The 21,986-nt window shown below is 45.9% G+C and overlaps 1 long non-coding RNA gene across 1 annotated transcript; it reads left to right on the top strand.

Moving 5' to 3' along the window:
* Positions 1-9,001: 9,001 nt before the first annotated feature.
* Positions 9,002-20,288, top strand: LOC123614395 (uncharacterized). Its single transcript, XR_006721746.2, has 3 exons — positions 9,002-9,386; positions 18,615-18,688; positions 19,656-20,288. It is a non-coding gene; the product is annotated as an uncharacterized LOC123614395 (long non-coding RNA).
* Positions 20,289-21,986: the final 1,698 nt, after the last annotated feature.

Raw genomic sequence — 21,986 nt, 5'->3', positions numbered from 1 at the left:
CAACAAAGGTTCCCTTTTCTCCACACCCTCGCCTTCCTTACCTTATAGGGGTTGTGATGAGATCACAGGCACAGGGGCCTGGTACATCAGAGCTGTCCTGGAAAGGGTGTATTGCACCCTTGGCTTGGTTTCATTGGAGCCATTGATTCAGATTTCCTTTGAGCCTGATATACCGGGGTTCAGCACCCCTCGGGCTGCACAATGATAACAGCAAAATGCAGGAAAGCCACGCCCCCACGGGAAACTTCCAGCCTGTGCTGAATGGCTGTATTCGCTTGCCTTCCATGGATATTGTACATTTTCCGTGGGGTATCGTGGGATTAACAAAGCGTTTGAAGTTTGACCAGAACATGCAGTTCTTAGGGGCGCAGGGTTCTGGAAAGCAATGATAAAGCTACCTCTCCCCTGGCATCTGCTACTCGTCTGACTTCATCCCATTTCGTTCTCTGAACCACCCCATACAGTGGGCATGATCATTTCTGTTTTATAGATGAATAAATGGAGGCTTACAAAGGTTAAGTGACTCGCTCAAGGTCACACGGCTAGTAAATAGCGCTGCTGGGGGCCAGTGCAGGACTAGAAAACCTTTGCTCTTACCCGCTGTCACAGCTGCCTCCTGAACCCCCTTTGTAGGGAGTTTGTCCCTTTCCTGGACTCCTAGTCTGCATCCTATGTCTCCCCTTTTTGGCAGACCCCCAGTCTCCAGGAGATTCTCATGTGTTGGTCCCTGAGATGCCATCTGAACTGTCCTCTGTCACCTGCCTTGAGGATGCTCCCGTCTGGATGCCCTTGTCTGTCTCACTGCTAACGAGCTCATCACAGCACTCCCAAAGCCCGGTGTGCTACCCGGCACATGACGAGAGCGCAGTGCCAAGCACCCCTTTGTCTCCTTTTCCTCTGACCCTCCTACCCCAAAAGGGGAACCTCATCACAAAAAGTATGCCTTTTACAGAAGACTTGGATCAACATTCTCCAAAGAAGACATACAAATGACCAATAAGCACATGAAAAGATGCTCAACATCACTGCTCATTAGGGAAACACAAATCAAAACCACAATATGCCCTTTAGGATGTCTGCTATCAAAAAAATTAAAAAGGAGAGAGAGAGAAAATCACAAGCGTTGGTGAGATTGTGGAGAAACTGGAGCCCTTGTGCACTGCTGGTGGGAATGTAAAATGGTACGGCTATTATGGAAAACAGTCTGGTGGTTCCTCAAAACATTAAAAATAGAACTACCGAGCAATCCAGAAATTCCACTTCTGGGGATATACCCAGAAGAGCTGAAAGCAGGGACTCAAAGAGGTATTTGTAAATCTATACATAGCAGCCTCATTCACAACTGCTAAAAGATGGAAGGGACCCAAGACGAATGGACAAGCAAAAAGTAATGTATACATACTGAATACATATGAGTATTACCCAGCGTTAAAAGGGAAGGACGTTCTGACAAATGCTCCAGCATGGATGAACCCTGAGGACATGATGCTGAGTGAAATATGCTAGTCACAAAAAGGCAACTGTTGCATGATTGCACCTGGAGCAGTCAAAACCACAGAGGCAGAAAGCAGAATGTTAGTTCCCAGGGGCTGGGGAAGGAGGGAACCAAAAGGCGTTGTTTACAGAAAGGCGTTTAAAGGGTACAGAGTTTCAGCTTTGCAAGATGAAGGAGTTCTGGAGATGCATGATGGTGAAGTTGCACAGCAATGCTGATGCACCCAGTATCACCGGACAGCACACTTCAAAGCGGCTAAGATGGTAAATTTTAGGTTGATGTGGTTTTTTGCCACAATAAAAAAAAAAGAAATTAAAAAAAATATGCCTCTGAGACCTGCAAGGCTTTATTCTTTGTTCTCTTTTAGGAGCCTTCGCTTATTTAAAACACCATTTTGACGATTAAAGGTTACAATGAATCTGTCTTGTTTGTGAAGTCTTGTATCCCCTGAAGGCTGACGAGGGGAAAATGCCATCGTAGGATCATTTCATTATGTAATGCTTCACACAACACCCGGGAGGAAATGGCTCCGGGAGAAAGATAAAAATACATCCTGAGATTTGAAAAAAACAAAAAAACAAAAAACAACCTAACAACTACTGCTGTCTCCTTTTTTCCCCATTACTTCAAATCCAGACAGGCAAAAGTGAGTAATTTTTAAAAAAATGCAGGTGTTATTTAAGTAAACTTGAATAACATCCAAGAAATACCAACATTAATAGCATGGCAGGTGAGCTGGCGTGTTGGATTCTGTCACCCAAGCGCCTAAGATCCCAAATGACTTTTCCCACATAGTCTAGACTCTGTTTAGGTGTGTGAAGGTTGTTTTTAGTTTTTTCTCTCTTTTTTGTGCCAAAAAAAAAAAAAAAAGATGAAAAACTCACTTGGCTCATAAACTGTCTTTCACCTTCCTTCTTCACTGTGTGAATAGCCTTAGATGATACCCAGACTCAGGCAAATGACCGGGGGAACGTGAGAGGGTCAGGGACGTATGGACATGGACACACACAGGTAAGCAGGTAGCTACGTGGATCTGAAAGATAAACAGAGAGAGAGACAGAGAGACAGACACACAGAGTGACAAAGGTACATTCTGCCGTGAAGATGTCCCTGAGAGCCTGGATCACTGCAACACTGGCAACTAGATAAATATTTTGTTTTTAAAAGGACAATATTCTTGGAGCATCCTTTAACTGTTTCCTAAATCTTTGGCTTTTATGTTGCTTCCTCTAATGTATTTCATTACAGACTCACAACAGTGATGTTGACATATTCAGAATACCTGGAAAGGACCCACTTTTGGAGAATGTGGTCCATGAGGACATGATTATTCTTGCTTCTGGGGTGCGTGTGTGTGTGTGTCTACTAGGTACTGCTCACTGTAATAGATCCAGGAGGGTTACAAGCACAAATAAAACACAATTCCATCTTCCAGGAGCTAACAATCTAGGGAAGTGGAAGACAGGCAAATAAACAAGTAAACAGGTCACCATATTTCAGAAGTTGCTAATGCAGCTCCCAGAGGGACTGGGCGGGTTGGTGTACACAGATGAAATAACCCAAGTGGGATGACCTGCAAACCAGAGCACACGTACCCCATCTGAAAGGGGGACCAGGCTCTCGGCTCCCCGTGATTGTGCCATGCAGTGAAGCAGCCCAGGGTGGCCAGATCTTCTGATTTTTCAAAAGCAGTCCATTGTAGATACTAACTAGTATATATAAAACAGAGAAACACCAAGGTCCTGCAGTACAGCACAGGGAACTACATTCAATACCTAGTAATGGCCTATAATGAAAAAGAATATAAAAAGGAATACATGTGTATAAAACTGCACACCAGAAATTAACACAACATTGCGAATCGACTATACTCCAATAAAAAGGCAACCCAAATGTAGTTTTATATGTGTTTGAAATTTCTGAACACTGACATTTTGCCAGCTCATTCCATTTTTTAAAAAAATCAGTGTGCAAGTCAAATGTAATACAAGCGGAGACTAGGTTCAGCCAGTGTGTCTGGTAATAACCTGCGACATCATAAAATATGAAGAGCAATAAAGGAGAAGACAGATGAATTCCCTAAGCAGAGGGAGGGGCTCGGGAGAGGGAGGATGTCACGGTGTAGACGGTGTCTGAACTGCACCCGGAGAGACTGATTTGCCAAGGAGAAGAGGAGAGGGAACAGCATTTCTGGCAACAGGAACAGCATGCACCAAAGCACAGTGAGGCGGAAGAGCCACCGGCCAAGGCTATCCTTTGGGGTGACCATCCCGATGGAAAGACTCCCCAACACTTAACCTTATTTCCTTTCTACAGGAAAGAAGGGCTGGGGTGAAGTGGACAGGGATGGAGACCCTACCATGGAGCCATGTTCCAGGAGAAATCATTAAGGGACCCACGACGATCTTCGATCACAGGGACTCAGGCAGGTTTGGTGAGGGATAAAATAACGTGTGTGTGCGCGCGCGTGCAGGGAGTGTGGAGGCTGCCGTGAGGATAAGGACTGGACCCTTCCAACCCTCCCAAAGATTTCCTTTCTGTCTTCAACCCAATAAATAGGCTTCTGGTCATAGATCACCAAAGCTCATGAGAGCTCTGAATGAAGGGCCATATGGGAAAATTGGGAAGAATTGAGATCAGACCTTCTGTGAATTCTTAGAACCTTCCTGCAAGTCTAGAGAGAGCTCTCTGGGGCAGGAGGGTGGTGGGAGGGATGTAGGGGACAGGCACACCTGGGTTTTTCTCTGCCTGCTGTGCTACAATTGGGACCGATGTGTCTGTTTGTTGAAGATGGGTCTCTTCTGCCCTACCAATTGTTGCCACTACCAGAAATGTGCAGATACCTGGGGAAAAGGCAGGGCAGAGAAGAGGAAGGAGAAAGTATATCTATTCTCAGGAAGCAGCTACCACAACCATGGAGTAGGGAGGGGGCCCCACTGGGCCACATGTTAAAGGCAGGTTGGGGGCAGCTTCAAGTGTTCCACAGCTTCCAGAGATGGATGTGTCTGTTCGGGCAGTGAGATTCACAGAAGCCTGGCATTTAACAGATGTTACCACGTGGATGCATTCCTTCTACCAACACCTGTGGACAGCGGCAAGTTGCTTGGCCCTCTGCTAGTTATGAAGATAACCCCTACAGAACTTAGGGGGAGAAGCCCTCTTTGAATGCTGACTGTCCTGTAGAATAACAACCCTTCCCCAGGAAGCTGAGATAATGGACCACACTTCTCTCCACTTCCTAATGCAAAAGTAGTTTTGCTCATTCAATTCAATCATTCAACATTTATTGAGAGCCAGGCACTGGGCTCCGTCCTGGGAATACGAAGATAAATAAAATATGATCCTTCCTTCAAAGAGCTCCCATTCCAGTTCATCTGTTCACTCCTTATGAGCAGAAGTTTAGACACTTGACTTAGTTCTTGTTTTGTTTTGATAGTTACTCATTGGCGTGCCCTTGCAGTCTCTTCTGCCTTAAAATACGGAGGCTTCTCAGAAAGAAGGGACTTGCCCCAGGTCACACAGCTACTGATGGCAGGGGTGGGGCTGGAACCCTCTTTTCTGGCTCTTGATGTGACGTTCTTTCCTCTGTGCCAGCGGTTCTCAAACTTGAGCATGCGCAAGCATCACTTGGAGGGCAGTTAAGCGTGAACGGCTCAGCGCCATCCCAGAATTTCTGACTCAGGAGGTTTGGTGTGGAGCCAGGAAATATGCTTTTCTAACAAGTTCCCAGGAGATGTTGCTGCTACTGGACCGGAGGCCACACACACCTTGAGCATCATTGGGTGGCACCAAAGCTGCCTTGTCCTCCAGCCAACGGACATCTCCAAGATGGCCCTGCCTTCCAGGGGATGCACCACCATCAGGGCGATCTGGGGTGGCCACGGCTGAGTTCTAAGAGGGAATCAATGCATAACGCCTTTCTCTTCCTGCTGGAGTTTGGAATCAATTGAGAAATGAAGCACTGGCAGCAGAGACAAACATTTATCTGCTTTGTTACAGATAAAGCTGATTGAAAAGCAAGGTTTTAGATATTAGGTCACCAAAGGTGTTTCTAAAAAGTTGCCTCTGAATTGAAACTTAACCACCCAAAGTGTTAGCCTTGGTCTTGCTGGGGCAGAAGGCTGCACTGGTGAAGTTCACCACACAGCGGAGAGTTCGTCAGAACGGGCTCGCTCTGGGGGAGGGTAATATTCCTCAAATGCAGAACCCAGAACCCACCCAGCTTTTTCTCCCTGGGCAAGAAAAGCCTCTGGCATCTGGGATCTGACCACGGACTCGCAGCTGGGCCTCGGTGTTCTCCTGTGCAACGTGAAAAATTTCTCAGAACATCACTCTCAGACAAGGCCACCCTGTGACCGCGGTGACTATCAAAACAAAACAAGGCCCCTCTGTAATCATGTCTGAAGAAGGACAAGACATGAACTTTGTCCCAACCACAAAATTCCAACATCCCCGTCTCCTTCCTAACATGAGTGGCTGCTGCTTCCTCACCCATGACAGCATTAGTTTCACTCTGGTCTGCCCCCCGCTAGAGGTAAGATTTATTGTGGTGCCCAATCATAGAATCAGCCCCACTTGCATGAAACTTCTAATTCAGAGCAAAACCACACTTTCTTAAACTCTCCCCCCGAATCAACTAACACAGGCCCGAATCCTTAAATCAGTCCTTTGTAACATCCCCTTACCGATGCCCCATGATTCCCCCTGGCACGCAGTCTCCCTTGCTCCGCGGGTAACAGACCCAAGCTGTTTAACTACAGGCAGATTCCTGGTGGTCCTTGGCTTCAAGACATTGATTGATTGATTGATATCCCAAACTCACCAATCAGGGGAGGAGTGAGGACGAGGGAGGGGCGATGTGGATGCGTTCCTCCTATGGCTTTCCCCTCCCCTCTAAGGAGGCTGAGAAGGAGGGGAGAAGTGTGATGTCCACCCAGCTGGCCGGCCCAGCGGACACCGAAGGCCTTCACACCTGCCTGCCAGCTGGTGCCCCTTGGCTTGGACCTCAGCTGATGGGGAGTTCTCAGATCCTTCTTTCAGCCCATTAGCTCTGCAAGAAATTCATCTGATTGACACTCTTTCTGGTTCTGTGGTTGGCATCCAGTTTCCTGGGAACGTCCCATGAAAAGCCACGATGCAGGGGCTTTTAATAAATTGAGGGGCTGATCAAAAACATCACGATGACAAAAATAGCCACCACCAGAATGTCTTATTTACCCAGTGGAAGAAATGGGCGAAGAAAAGGAGATGGCAGAGGACAAGTCACAATGCCAGCGTGGCTTCAGACCATGCTGGTCTCCACCATGATGTGGAAGCTAGAGAAGCATGAAGTGTGATGTGAGAACTTCCGTAGAAGGGACCTTCGTCCCAGCCACCATCTACAGACTCCCTCCACTTTGCCCATCAGGCCTCATTTAACTCTCAGGGAAACACAAATACACTTTTGCAGAAGAAAGTGGTTTCATTACAGTTTTGCTCCTGAGAAGAGCAGGACTCAGGGACGCAGGGACTTGGCCTTGGGTCACCCAACTAGTGAGGTCTGTCTGCTACCAGATCCCACGTGCCAAACAACTGCAACATGGCCGTTCACCATTCCCTGAAGTCTAAACTATTTTCAGTGTTCTGGCTAACTACTAACCACTGTTTTTTGTGTTTTTCTTTAAAGAACGCTTTATTATGTTAACCAAACCTCTACTCTGCAATTAACTCTAATTACACAAGCAATTAAATTGGGAGTAAGATTATTTTGCAATTTAAAGCTATTTATGCTGACATTAGATTTTTCTCTAATTAATTCTTATTTCTTGGTTATAATTGTTAGTTAATTAACAGAGTTTCTGGCCCTGCCCACGCATTTGTTTAAGCGCCAGGCTCTCCCCGTGCTCGGGGACCTGAGCACGACATGTCTCCTTTGATGGGGCATCCCACAGTGGGGACAGAAGGATCGGCCAGTTCTGTTGCGCTCCAAGAAAGCAAACTTGGCTTTATTAGTTTGTCACTCAAAGGTAGGGAGCACACGTGGAGCTGGGTAATATGAGGTACAGTATTTTAAGTGCTCTATGTGTTTAATGACCCCAAGCACTAGTAGGAAACTGGGGTCCTCAGTGGGGTCCCCCAAGGTCCTAGAGCTATCTTCAGTGTTTGAGCACGAGTCCCCAGTGGGGTCTGCCTGTAGACCCACTGTGGGTTGACACAGGCCACCTCAATCTGTTTCTGGCTAGACTCTTGGACCACTTAAGGGAAGTCTGTCAACAAAGTCTTTATCATCACATGTTGACTCAAGCCAATTGGAAACTCTGAGAGGATGCTGACGAAGTCATAGAGCCAGGTGTTGATTAGAGGGCTGACGTTTGGATAGCCGTGAGCTAGCAACAGAAAGTTTTAATAAGGCTCCCTGGGTGTGAGAAGTTGAGGAATCACTGACAACTACAGGTTAACACTGTTCACAAGCTGACTTTGCAAATATCAGCTCATCTAACTTTTTCCCTTCTTTTGCTAAATTCGTTCTTTGTAGGTGTCTTGAGACTCACCCCTTCCACGTCCATGACCACATCCTTTTGACCTTCATCCCCAAATCCCCTTTAGATCCAAAGAGGGTTGCCAGATATTGCAAATATTGCCTGAGACATGTTGACTCTAAAAAAATGGTTCATTGTTTATTGAAAACTCAAACGTAACTGGGTGTCCTGTATTTTCACTTGCTAAATCTGGCAACCCTACTCTGAGTGGTTGAGGAAGTCTGTTCTGCTGAAGGAGCAGGTGGTCCCTTCCCCAAGTGCCTTCGCATGGCCTTATGACGTTGTAAAAGGTCATAATTAAATATTAGAGTGCAGAGTACTTTAAAGCTGAAATTTTCAACCTCCAAATCTGAGGGCTCATTTATTATATGTAAATATCATAGGCTCTTACATGAGAGCTGTTTTGGTTGGTTAAAAAATCATTTAAAAATATTTAGTTGTATTTTGAGAAACCGCTCATGATGGTGGGAAGGGGAACCCCAGAGAACACCCCCTGCAAGAGATTTGCTCCTTAGAGACCCTGGCCAGTGCTAACTGCCCCCTTCCCCATCTCCCTAGCCTCCCCAGGGCACACGTTCAACAGACTGGACTTGTCTGAAGTCCTCCATGGGTCAGCAACTTCCACCTACCTTGGGCTTGCTGGAGGAAGTGAGACTAGCTTTAGCCCCCTGGACTCACCCCAGTGCTCTCTCCCAAATGCCCTCTCAGGAACTCAAAAACAGCTTCTCCCCACCCAATAGTGGGGCATTTCTAAGCTGGAGGGTCATTTTTAGTCTCTGCCCCATTTTGTTACTCATCCTCACCTTTCGGCAAGGCCCACTTATCCATTAGACCCGGTAAGGCCCACAAAGATGTTTTAATTTCTTAATAAGATGGGGGAAAAGTGAACTTGTAGGTCAAAGGAAATGTTTTCACATAGGATATGAATCTATGTATCTTTATACCAATATAGTCATCAAATGCCAATTTTAAGATTGTTTTTAAGAAGGAGGAAGACCCATGAAGGTAAAAATGCCCAGGGCTCCTGAGAGTCAAGCAATACGGCCAACCTCTATGAGCTCTGAAGGCAAATGCTTTTTAGAAACATTGTCACAGGCCCGGAGGAAGGTGTCAGTCATGTGTGGAAGGGAATCGAACGTGTGCTTAAACACCTGTACTCCTCATTCTAAAATATCTCGGATAGGTTTCAAAAGGGCTTGGAGAAAAACTGAAAAGAGCTAAGATGAGCTTCCTGGCAGCCAAGAAGAAGAGGGAACCCTGTTCTCTTCCAAGAAGCACAGCATGTGGATGGTGAAAACACGGTGCTTAGGGGAACCCTCTCATGCAGATGCTCAGACAGACTCTTGGCTGCACTTGTGACCCAACAGCAGAAGGTGAGTTCTCACCCTCCTTCTGAGGAATATTATCTGGCTTCTTGGCCAAGCTCATGAGGCCCTAAATGAGCAGATCCCCGCCCGCCTCTCTGGCCTCATCTCTCACTCCATGCTCCTTCGCTCTTCAGTAAGCCCCCAAGCATGGCTGAGCCTCTAAGCCTTGGTACTTGCATTCCCTCTACCTGAAAAGCTCCTCCCCTTGATCTGCTGGTCCTTTGGGTCTCACTTTCAAGGTCAAATCTTCCAAAAGACGTCCTCTGACCTCCTGGCTGGTGTCTCCCCCACATCGTCCTCTCCCTCTGGTATTGTTTTATTTGGTCTGGAATATTTGTTATGATCTGAAATTGCCTGTTGATGGGCTGATTATCTGTCATCTGTCTCCCCCACTGGCACGGAAGCTCCTTGAGACCTTGGCTGTCATTTTCTTCTGCATCCATCTGCATTCTGACTGGAACTGGGTAGCAGCGTGGAGAATTCTTGAATGAATTAATTAATTTAGGACAGGTGCATCCTGGTAGTCAGCAGGGACCTGGCTGTGCTGTGAATTGACAGTGTCGTGACGGAGTGCAAGTTCGCAGGTGCAACTTTGGGGCTAGGAGCTGGGACCGAGCAGAATTTTCTGTGTAATGATGCAGATCAGAATTTAGAGTCCACAGGAATCCAGGGGGAGAGAGGAGGGAGCATGCCCATATCTTTTTTTTTTTTCCTCTAATCAGAGGCAATAGTTTGTCTCTCTGTTAGGAGAGAACACTTTCCCACTGGATCCTCTTCAAGGATAGCTCTGTAGTGAAGGGACTTTCTGACCAAGAAAGCACCTTTCTGATGAGTTCTGCCATCCCCAGGGGGACTCTGGTGATGAGTTATCTAGGAGGACAAAAACCAAGCAGCCCCCACATTTCTACATTTTCACACAATACTTCCTCTGATGATAATGTAAACACTGTAAAATGTTGAAAACATCACCGGGTCATACTCGGTGCATTTGTGCCAAAGCCACATTCCAGCTGAGTCTTGGACTTGGTGGATCGCCTGAATGCAGCTATATTTAGGCCTCTGCATGCTAGTGTTTCTATTTGTCGCTGAGCCCCAAGGAGTAATTCCAGAGAACATCTATAGTGTCCCAGTTTCCATGGAAACGGCTCTCCCGCTTTGAGCGCCAGCCCCAGAAGCCAGGAGGAGAGTCTGTGCCACGTTCTCTGCACCAGTGACACAGAATTCGAGTTTTGCTCCATGAAACAAGCCCAGCCCGGTCCCTGGCCCCTAGGCCTGCTCTGGGAAGCGTGGGTCAGTGTGGTTTGGGAGAGTTCAGGGCAGAACTAGCTTTATAAGCATCTCTTCATCTCAGACTTCTCATTTATATGCCTTTGTCTTGTATTTCCACATCCTTACTTTAGTGTCATAGGATAATTGGAAGCACAGAATCTGTGCGTTTTAAGTAAAGGCTTCCGATCGGAGAAAAGAAAGAAAAAAAGATAAGACACCAAACTGTTAACTGTGTGACATCTGGGGAGGACAGGGTCCCTCTAGGGCAGGGGGACATTCACTTTTGTTTTGGAATATTTGAATTTCTTCCAACAGCAGTCCTGGGTTTCTTCTATAATGAATTAAAACTAAAGGGTTCACTTCTTATTGAACGCACCCTGAGTTGGCCATCCACGTGTGTGCCCTTCCATCCATTTCAAACGTTCAACCCCATTTCAGCTGGATTCTCTGGAATCTCAACGAAATCATGGTAGCTTAGCAATAGAACCAAAGCAGATTTCCAAGGTCAACAACAAAAACATTCACTCGTTTCTACAACCTCTCTCCTCCACTCCCCTTGACCTTAAGTTTAGCCAGACCAAACTTACTGTGTGTGTCCAAACTCATCAAGATGTGCACATGTAAACAATGAGGTCTACTGTATAGCATGGGAAACTATACTCAATATCCTGTAATGCCCTCTAATGAAAAAGAATATATATATATATATATATTCTATATAAATTCTATATTTATATTCTCTCTATATATGTATTTGTATAACTGAATCATTATGCTGCACACCAGAAACTAACACAACATTGTAAATCAACTACACTTCAATTAAAAAAAAAGGTGTGTACCTAACACACGTGCAATGTTCGATACATCAATTAGGTCTCAAGAAAGTTAAAATAAATGCACAAATTTAATTTTTGAGTTCACCAAAGTTACAACCTGTGCATGATTTAGCAATCAGATAACACTACAAGGCTTCGTGTATAAAAACCATAAAATGAATAAGGAGAATGGTACCTCGCTTTCCACTCTTCACTCCAGATTTCTGCTTCCCAGGGGAAAGATCTTGCAATGATGCGAGCTCTTGCTTCTGGAACGTCCTGCCGTGATCTAAGCAATGCATCTCTATCTCTAGTACTGTTTCTTGATGCTCCAGTTTTAGATACTGTCCGTGGACTTCTTCCCATGGAAGATGAGGAGGATTTAAATCGCTTCTACACCCTTCACTTCAACATATGCTTTCTCTCCACCCATCTTCCCAATGAGGTTGTGCCATAATGTTTAGTTAGAGCAAATATTCTGTGCACACATTGTACACACAGATATGCTAGTCACAGCTGAGTCTTGTATGACGGCACTGCCTTTCTTTTATAACTATTTGTCTCTGGAATTGTCTATTTTTTCACATGCTCAGTTTTTTTTTTTTAATAATGCCTGTCATTAATTCATTCTAGAGCTCTCGGACAGAGGTGCCAGTCTCCTTCCAATACATTCATTCATCAGGGGTTTCACTGGCCTCATCATCTTGTGCTGGCATTTCTCTAGGAGGCACCTCCTGCATCTCCCACCTGGACCGACTGCTGTCCTGTCCTGCTGCACAGCTGAGTCTGGGCTTCTCCCTTCACAGCCTCCCCGGGATTCCCTTCCTCTTTTTCTTGTTCCGGATTCCGTGTTTTCTGGACCCCACATCTTCCTCTGTCTTGGTTTTTCCCTATTGTTTTTAGCAGAGCACACCCTCCAGTTAATCCCTGAAAAGGGATGCCTGGTCCTGTATTTCCCTCCCTACCATCACGTTTAATTGTTGGATGGGTATAGGATTCCAGAGTGGACACCATATTCCTGTAGAGTTTTGAGAACACTCCTCCACTTTTCGTGTTGTTCTTGAGAATCCAATGCCATTTTAATTTCTGATTCTCTGTAGATAATCTATACATTTCACTCACCGTACTCCCTGATTTGAAGGCCTTAATTTTTCCCCATAGTCTTAAATTTTCTAACGAGGTGACTTGTCTTTTTTTTAACTTTTCTGCTGCATACTTCCTGGGCCCCATCAATTTGGAATCCAGTTTTAGGAACTTTTCTTGTGTCACTTCTGTGGTGAAGTCTTCTCCTCTGTTCTAAATTTTCTTTACTCTGAAACTCCTACTTTTTCTTAAAATTGGGCTCCCAGACTGATTCTAGAATTTTTTAAATTAATTCCCTTCTTTTTTTCCATTTCCTTTTCTCCCTGTTCTCTATCCTGAGACATGATCTTCACTTGATCTTCCTAAACCTTCCTGTGACTTTTTAATTCTTTCTGTCATATTTTTAATTTCTAAGAAGTCTTAATTTTTCTCTGAACGTTTCTGTTTTATATATAGCCTTTTCTTTTTGTTTCATAAATATTCTCTTTATTTTGCTGTTTTGAGTATAGATTTTGCTGTGTTAAAAAAATAGTTCCTTCTACTTTTCACTCCTAGTTGGGTTTTCTGTTGGTTGGTTGGTTAGTTGGCTAGTTTGGTTTTTCTCTTGAACTGCTTCAAACATCCAGTGATACTTGGCAGTCTATTTACATCAGAGAGGTGGGGAAGGAAGAATTTAGCGGTAGAGCGCATGCTTAGCCTGCACGAGGTCCTGGGTTCAATCCTCAGTACCTCCATTAAATACATACATACATACATATATACATACAACCTAATTACCTCCTCCCCTCCCCCCACAAAAAGACAAAACAAACAGTTACACACTTACATTACAGAGTGAGTCACTAGAAAGAGGATTAGAAGCTGCGTGTGCAGGGGCAGGACTGGTTGACGAGTTGACAGATGGGCTTCACTGTGGGGTGATTTGGTCAAGTTAATTTATCAGGGGGCAGCTCCCCACAGCTGTAATTTCCTATGGGTCTTTTCTCTTAGACTAGCCTGTTTCCCCCAGATTAATCCTCCCACGTCTCACTTGGAGTTTGTATAAGCCTGGATGACGGTATTCTTAGCCCTAAGATGGGAAAGGTGGCTGGTGGAGGAGGTAGCACACTCACCATTTGGCACATGGATTTCCATCTAATCCCCATGATCAGCATAACAGCTCTGGCTTCAGCTGCATCCGGAATCCCAGAATCTCGTCATCATCTGGTTCAACACCTCCAGGGAATAAAACCTCAGTCTTCTCCCAAGATGAGGGAGTGTCCCAACTCTGGTAGCATGGGGTGAATCAGGGGTCCAAGTTTAAGTACTTTATTTTTTTAAGTTAAAATAAGTGTTTTAGTCTTTTTTTGTGGGGAGAGGTAATTAAGTTTATTGATTGGAGATTGTGGGGATTGAACGCAGGACCTCATGCATGCTAAGCAAACACTCTACCACTGAGCTACACCCTTCCCTGCTAAGCTTAACTACTTTTTATGCAAAGTGTTAGCTACATCTTTTTGCTTTCAACCTCTTCTGTACCAACCAGGCATCCCTTTTCAGGAATCTACTGGAAGGTGTGCTCTGTGAAAATAAGAGAGAAAAACCAGGGCAGAACCAAGTCTTCTGAGGTGCTGAGGCGAGGCTCAGATTATGTTAAAGTAGTCTCCACCCCTAGCGTAGGGTTCAGCTTTCTCTTCTGCTGGGTCCGTGATCTCTTGACTTTCTGTCTTCAAACTTCCAAAACGTTCTTGCTTTCATCTTCTCTCCTGATCTCTGCCCTTGTGGGTTTATGTCTGTTTTTAAATCTTTTTACTCACACTGGTGCAGGGTTTCAGGAAAAAGCAAATGCAAAACTGCTCAAATTCCAGTCCAAGTCGAGGCCCTCATATGGACATTTTCTGTGTATTCTGACCAGGATAAGCACATACTGGCCCATTTACTTTGAGGTCATCTCCTTTAGTTAGCCTGTCCTTCCCTTTAGCAAGGCCTGGGTCACTGCCAGAGCAGCTAGTTGTGAGAAAGGGCGTAAACACTGAGGATGAAGTCTTGAGAACCCAGAATGTATTTGGAAGTGTCTCTGTCTCCCACCGGCCTGGAATAGGCCCTCCGCTCTTGGCTGCTCAGCACATCACCCCCTGTGCATCTATCAAGCCCCAAATCAAATGGCCTCTCTGCTCTCGAATCAGAGTTGTCACGTGCTCATCCAGGCTCCCACGGCACCTTCTTTCGTGCTTTAGATTGGCATCGCAGATGGAAAACAGCGACTATGGGAAGATACTCCAATGTGCTGGTGTCTATGGTTCCTAGTCATTTCTTTCATATTTTCATAACTGAGTTTTATATCTCAATTTATTTTAAGGTTAGCTAGATTATAACTAGTGTTTTTCTTTGCATGGAAGAGTATGCTGGTGACACTCTTTCTGAATTTTTGCTCAGCTGAGAATTTCCTTTCCTGCCCTCCCACCTTAGTCAAGCTGATTAATTATCCGGGGGTCGCAGCAGAGGCAGACTTTGGGGAGGAGAAAGGAAGGTGCTCACTCACGTGTAAGCGTGCCTTTTCCGACTTTGTTGTTGTGGTGGTTCCGTGTTAGTGGGGGCGCCCACATCCCCGCCTGCCCCCTTCTCTAACTGGATCGCCCTCGCAGGCTGTGGATACCCAGTGGAAGCGGGGATGGAGCACAGGCGTCTTCCTGTTCACGAGCATCCTCAGACTTCAGTGCCAGCCTGTAGGAGCAGCAGGAGGGAGGTCGCCCACCGCCATCCTCCCCACAGCCCAGTCACTTCGAATTATTTCCTCCAGACAGCTTTTGCCTAAACATTCTGTAGCATCTCAAGCAGGTTGGCGCTAGTTCCAAATTCTATACCCCAGAGTGGTGGTTCAGAAGGCACCCCTCCTTACTGAAATGCTCGGCTTTGGCAGGCTTCATTCCCCACGTCTCAGCTGAGATGCTCATCAACGTATCCATCAGCATCCCAAACTGAACAGTTGAGATGAGTCAAGGATGCTCGTCAGCTAAGAACCAGAACTCTTTCTTTTAATTATGATACAGATTCCTCATACTATTGTCTCCCTTTGGCAATGTTGCTGGGAATTAGGGAGGAGTGGAGGATTCAATGCACGGGTCTCTAAGACTGCCATGTGGGTCCGGTGGTCGAGAAAGCGACTCTCATCTTTCTGTTCCCAGGGTTTGTCTGGTGGGCTTCATAAATCCATAAACCAGACATGGAGTGAATCCTGTTCCAGATGGCTTATCCCAGCTTTAAAAGGTACCCAACCCATTTCATCAGGCTCTGGGCATTCACACATGGAGGACAACTTTAACGTCATCGCTGTTGTCCCCACCCCACCCCCCAGACTTATCTACCATTGGACAGTGACAGGCTTTGCCTCTATTCTGAGCATGTTTCGGTTTGGAATCCAGATGCTTGATTGATGTCCATATGAAGTGATGGTTTGTTGGCAAGTGGAGGCTTCTGCCTCTCCAGGTCTGTCCCGTCCCATTTCAGAGGGCAGATAAAGTGATGTGATCCAAACAGAAGTCTGGACTGGATCTTTCACAGTCGGTTAGGGCGGGCTGGGAGAAGTGCAGGCTCCCTTCTCCTTCTCAGGGTGACAGTGTGGGCCAGGCTCACGGTGCGATTTTGAGGCCAGACTCCCCACCCCCTCCTTCCTGCTTTGCTCATCACTGGTTCTGGAAGCCAAGGTACCACCTCCTAGGAGGTCTTAGAGGAACTGTTGGTGACATCAAAAGGAGATGCAGAGAGGGCTGTTTTCCAATGGAAGACTTGGTGGGGGAGACCAGATGCTTTTACAAGAGCGGAGGTTTTATGTAACAGATATCAACTCCATTAACAACTTAATAACCACATTGGGCCCCATATACTCGCCCCACAAGGTAGGTGTTAAAATTCTATTCCGTAAATGAGGAAATTGAGGCAGCAGTGCTTAGCCACATAGGTATCCAATAAATAGTTATTGAGTAAATAAATGAATGAAGGACCAAGGTGACTTGCCCAAGGTCGTTATAGCAATTAAGCGGAGAGTGGGGATAATTCCAGGAGATGAGCCTCTTCCGTGTGTGCCAAGGAAGGCAGTGTAAAAAGTCAGTGCACAGCAGGGTAACCCAGCCATCTTAGTTTTCCTGCAACTTGCCCAGGTGTAGCACTGAAAGTCTTGCATCTCAGAAAACTCCTCAGGCCTGGGCAGACAGATCAGTCGGTCTGCCTGGCGCACAGGTTTTCTTGCCTACTGGAAAGTAAAATAAGGATTGATTGAGGAAAGAATGACTCAGATTTAAGAGCATGATGCAAACATCACCAACAGGTGTGGGACTCTGCAGCCCGCCAGGCGTTTCCCTATCCATCTTTTTAATGTTCACAGCATCCTGTCTGTGTTAGGGTTTCGTGGTATCCCATGGTAACCAACACCACAGGTATTCATGGATATAGTCAAGGTGAAGTTGTGGGTAAACACCAGGCATGGTGTTTTTTCTGGGGAAAAGAGAAGATCATTCAGGGAAAAGATGGTGCAGGTGGATAGGTTTGGGGCAGTGGGGGACTCACATCTTCAGGAAGGACATCGGGGAGGCATGGTACAGCCTCTCACCTGCCAAACCAGTCCACATGGTACGATAAGGAGGCACGGGCTCTCCATTAGCTGCCAGCACATCCCGGCCAGGCCCTTTCAGGCTATGCTTGACCTTGAACAAGTCCTTGATGTCTGAATTTTGAATTTTTCAGTTATGCAAGGAGGTTCATGCTCCCCATCTGGCATGACTTTTGCCGAGATTAAATGAGACAAATCCTGGAAAGTTCCCAGCACAAAGTTCCTTTGACAGGAATTTGAGAGATATCCGTTCCCTTTCAGATTTCTCAGCTTTTTTTTTCCCCCTCTGTTGCAAGCAACAGAAATCCAATTTAAACCAACTAAAAATGAAAGTGAATTTACTGACTCAGGTAACTAGGTGATTTAAGGTTCAGCATGGCTGAGTGGACGAAGGGAACCCCCATGTCCCCAGGGTTAGTTGGTTCTTTCTCTGTCTCGCTCTCTCTGTCTCTTGACCTCCCAGCTCTGTTATCTTCTGTGCACTGGCGCTCTTTTACCCGCTTTCTGGGCAGGCCTGCTTTACGCAGGCACCAGCGGCTCTGAGCATCCATCTTCCAAAACAGCAACACAAGAACTATAAATATATAGATGTATATATATATCTACAATCACAGATCCATCCTAGGGAGGGTGTGGATTGGTCCTACTTGGGAATGGTCTCAGCTCTGGACCCATGCTTGTGCTCAAGCAGTCTTGGGTCTTACCTGGGCCATGGGTCTACTGATTGTGACCTAGGGCAAGTGTATCATTTACCCTCCAAACTGAGATTCCCTGCAGAGTGAAAGGGTATATCTTCATAATTAAGCCAGGACCACAGGCAGAAGCCAGACTGAGCCAAGGAACCTGGGATGCATGGTGACCCTCCTAAGCGCCAAAAGAAAGGAACCACCAGGGAGGGAGAGGGGGTGGGGAGGGATAAATTGGGAGTTTGGGATTTGCAGACACTATACGGTATATAAAATAGATAAACAACAAGGTCCTACTCTCTAGCACAGGGAACTATATCCAATATCATATAATAGCCTATAATGAAAAAGAATATGAAAAAGAAGTATATATGTATAAGTGAATCAATCACTCTGCTTAACAAAAAGAAGAAGGAGGAGGAGGAGAAGAGAATCAGGGAAGAAGATAGGACAAGAACTGCCCTGGCCAGCACTCATATTTTCGTATTTAAAATGTCCTCTGTGTGTGGGGGGACATACAGCTTAAGTGGCAGAGCACATGCTTAGTATGTACAAGCTCCTGGGTTCAGTCCCCAGTGCCTCCTCTAAAATGTCCTCTGTGGATTTGTTTAGAAAAATAGCATTCTGTCCCCCAGTGCAGCACATCTGAAACATTTGTCCTGCGTCCTTAACTTTGACAGTGACGTTTCTAGCAAATAGCTTTCAAATCTTTAGGTAATTTGAGCACCAGTAGACCTTTGTGATTCTTGTTCCTGATGCTTGCATTCAACTTCTGCTGTTCCCTCTTCTGTAGCTCCAGCAAATTCCAGCACCTCTCAGGTCTGGGGACAGCCTGAGGCCCAGGAACGCCGCTGGAGGCCTCTCGAGGTTAGCAAGTCCCCACTGATACTGCTCTGACTGCCTCTCTGCCAAGCAGTTGCAGTGACCAGTCTGGAGTTAAATGCCCAGCATCCTTCTCCAGATGGGTGGTGGCTGCCAAGATAAGGATTCCATGGAACAATTCTAACTGAGTTACTACCCTATTTTAAAATGTATTTTTCAGCAATCCCACTCCTGGGCATATATCCAGCGCTAACTCTAACTCAAAAAGATACAGGCACCCCAATGTTCATCGCAGCACTGTATACAGCAGCCAAAGCAAGGAAGCAATCTAAATGTCCATTGATAGATGAATGGATAAAGAAGATGTGGTATATATATATATATATAGTATGTATATGGTGGAATATTACTCAGCCATAAAAAAGAATAAAATAATGCCATTTTCAGGAATATGGATGGACCTAGAATTTATCATATGCAGTGAAATAAGTCAGACAGAGAAAGACAAATATCATATGATATTGACTTATATGTGGAATCTTTAAAAACTATGATACAAATGAACTTATTTAAAAACTAGAAATAGACCCACAGACATAGAAAACAAACTGATGGTTACCAAAGGGGAAGAGGGAGGAAAGATAAATTAGGAGTTTGGGATCAACATATATACACTACTATATATAAAATAGATAAATAACAAGGACCTACTGTACAGCACAGGGAACCATATTCAATATCTTATAATAACCTATAATGGAAAAGAATCCGAAAAATAATATATATGTATATGTATAACTGAATCACTTTTCTGTACAGCTGAAACTAACACAACATTGTAAATCTACTATACTTCATTAAAAAAAGGAAATTTAAAAAGTGTATTTTTACTAGTAATCCCCGTGCTTTCTGAAATCTCCCTCTCCTCCCACACCCAAGGTGATTTCACTAAGTTTTCTGCATCGTGGAATATGGTTTTCATGTTTTGTTTTGTTTCTGTCCCCGTCCCCAGAACACCTTCCTGATTTTATGATAAGGACCAATGGCAACGATAATTAGAAATGTCGCTATTCAAAGTAGAGGAGACTTTTGAGGAGTAAATCTACGCCCTCGAGGAGAGCTTTGGGGAAACAGATGCATCTGAGCCCACATCGTCAAGCTTTTGCAGTTTGGAGAGACCATAAGGAGGTCAAAGAAAGAAAGAAAACGTGGAAAGATGCTCAGAGTGAATGGATGGGAATGGCCGCAAAGGGCGCAGCCCGAGCGGAAGCCGGTGTGTGAGTTCAGAGCTCTGCCCTCGGTCTGTGCCGTGAACGCGCTGACCTCAAGGTACTGCTGGGTACCCCAGTACTTCCAGTACCAAGAAAGTAAGCAAAATCAAGTGCATCAGTGAAACCCCATACGTCACACCCGGGACTCAGAACTCTGCAAACCTGGGCTCACGTCCCGGCACAGTCAACTTGCAAAAGAGAGTCACGGAAAATTTCCTCCCCACACGGAGCCTCCCTTCCCTTTAGCGGTAAAGGCTGTAAAGGCTCGAGGCTGTTTTGCGTGGCACCGGGTATGTAACCGGTTCTCTAAGAATGTTGAGCAAATTAGAATTTGCACTTCATATTCTCCGAGAAAAGGAATTCTATTGAAAAGAAAATTGCCCTTCATAAGTCTTGCTTATAGCAGTAATGGTGTGAGGTGGCGGGTGGGAGGGAGGGTTGGACGGAAGCAAAAGACAGAAAAAAAAAACTTAGTAATTTCATCTCCGGCTTTTACATCTTCAAAGTGAACTCTAATTTGGCTCCTTTCAGCCCTTCTGAGGACTGAAAGGCTTTGCAGATAGACAGAGCCAGGGATGCCCAGCCTCTTCCATTATGGGTGCTGATTTATCATTCACTGCAGATGCAGACATCTGCTCGGAGGGTTCTCAGAGGGCATGATGGAAAGGCATCTCCTTTGAATTCGGCAGATTTTGCAGCCATTCCGATCTCTACGGGAAAGGACTACAAGGTGGCCGAGTAGGACAGCAGGGGGCTGGCAGCCCGTCCGCCGCTGGGCTGGGACCCTGGTGGGGACAGAGGCACCGAATGCTGCCCAAGAATCTCTTGCTCAGCACCACCCCCTACCCCGACCCCATCACTTCGTTCCTGCTGAGGACGGGAGCACGCCGTCTAGCCCCTGGCTAAGCAGGTTACTGTTATGGGTGATGACTGAGCCTCCCCAAGTTTGGATATTGAAGTCCTAACCCGCGAAACCTCAGAATGTGATTATATTTGGAGATGATGCCTTTTCAGAGGTAGTCAAATTGAAATGAGGTCATTAGGGTGGGCCCTGGTCCAATCTGACCGGTGTCCTTATAAAAAGGGGAGATTAGAACGCAGACAGGCAGGGAGGACCGTATGAAAAGACAGGGAGAAGAGAGCCATCTCTAAGGCCAGGTGTCCTCAGAAGGAGCCAACCCTGCTGACACCTTGATCTTGGACTTCCAGCCTCCAGAATTGTGAGAAAATATATTTCTATTGTTTAAACCACTCCATCTGTGGGACTTTGTTAAGTCAGCCCTGGTAGGTAGTACAGCCATCCAGTTGCAAACCTGAGGTGACCAGGTGTTCATGCCCCTTTTCCATGACACTTGAAGAGGTCACGTATAAAAGATGCCTGAGGGAGTCTTGCGAGATATGAACAGTTAGAGTTCTTACCACATGCTTCCTCACTTCCGCCCCCTCAAATCCCACCCCCCACCCTCCCCACCCCCTCACCTCCCCAAACCCCCGACTCCCCATCGTGCCACTGCCTTCCCTGTGCTATTTAATCCTCACCTGCAGAAGAGGGGTATGGCCGCACCGTTCCCACTGCACTGATAAAGGGACTGAGGCTCAGGAGGGAACTGGGCTTGCCCACAGTCTCACAGCAAAGAAAAACCAAGCCCAGGCGTGCTGGTCCTGCTGCTACCGCCAGGATGGGAGGTGGGGGAGGAAAGGATGCTTTGACACTTCCTCTGCTCCATTGTCACCATTGTCACTGCCAGCAGGGGTTTCCTGCCTTGGTTCTGTGACCCTCAATGGTATCTCCACTTATCTCAAAGGGGATTAGGTAAATTTTAAAGTCATTTTAACTCACTTTAATTTAGAAGATGAACATGTGTGTGTGCTTGTGTGTGTGTCAGGAGGCACATTTCAGGGGTGGAAAGGGGAAGGCACATCATGAGGAAAAATAAAACCATAAGGTGTCAAATCACAAAGTTTGGGAATTTGTGCCTTATGGGGATACACAGCTCTCCTGACCCTGCCATGCTGGGGTGCCAGCAGTTACTCGAACACAGAAATTCCTAAAACACTTACAATCTGGACCA

This window comes from Camelus bactrianus, chromosome 22 (assembly GCF_048773025.1).
Source record: "Camelus bactrianus isolate YW-2024 breed Bactrian camel chromosome 22, ASM4877302v1, whole genome shotgun sequence".
NCBI lineage: Eukaryota > Metazoa > Chordata > Mammalia > Artiodactyla > Camelidae > Camelus > Camelus bactrianus.
Note: the sequence above shows the minus strand (reverse complement) of the source record. Positions and strands in the feature narration are given on the sequence as shown.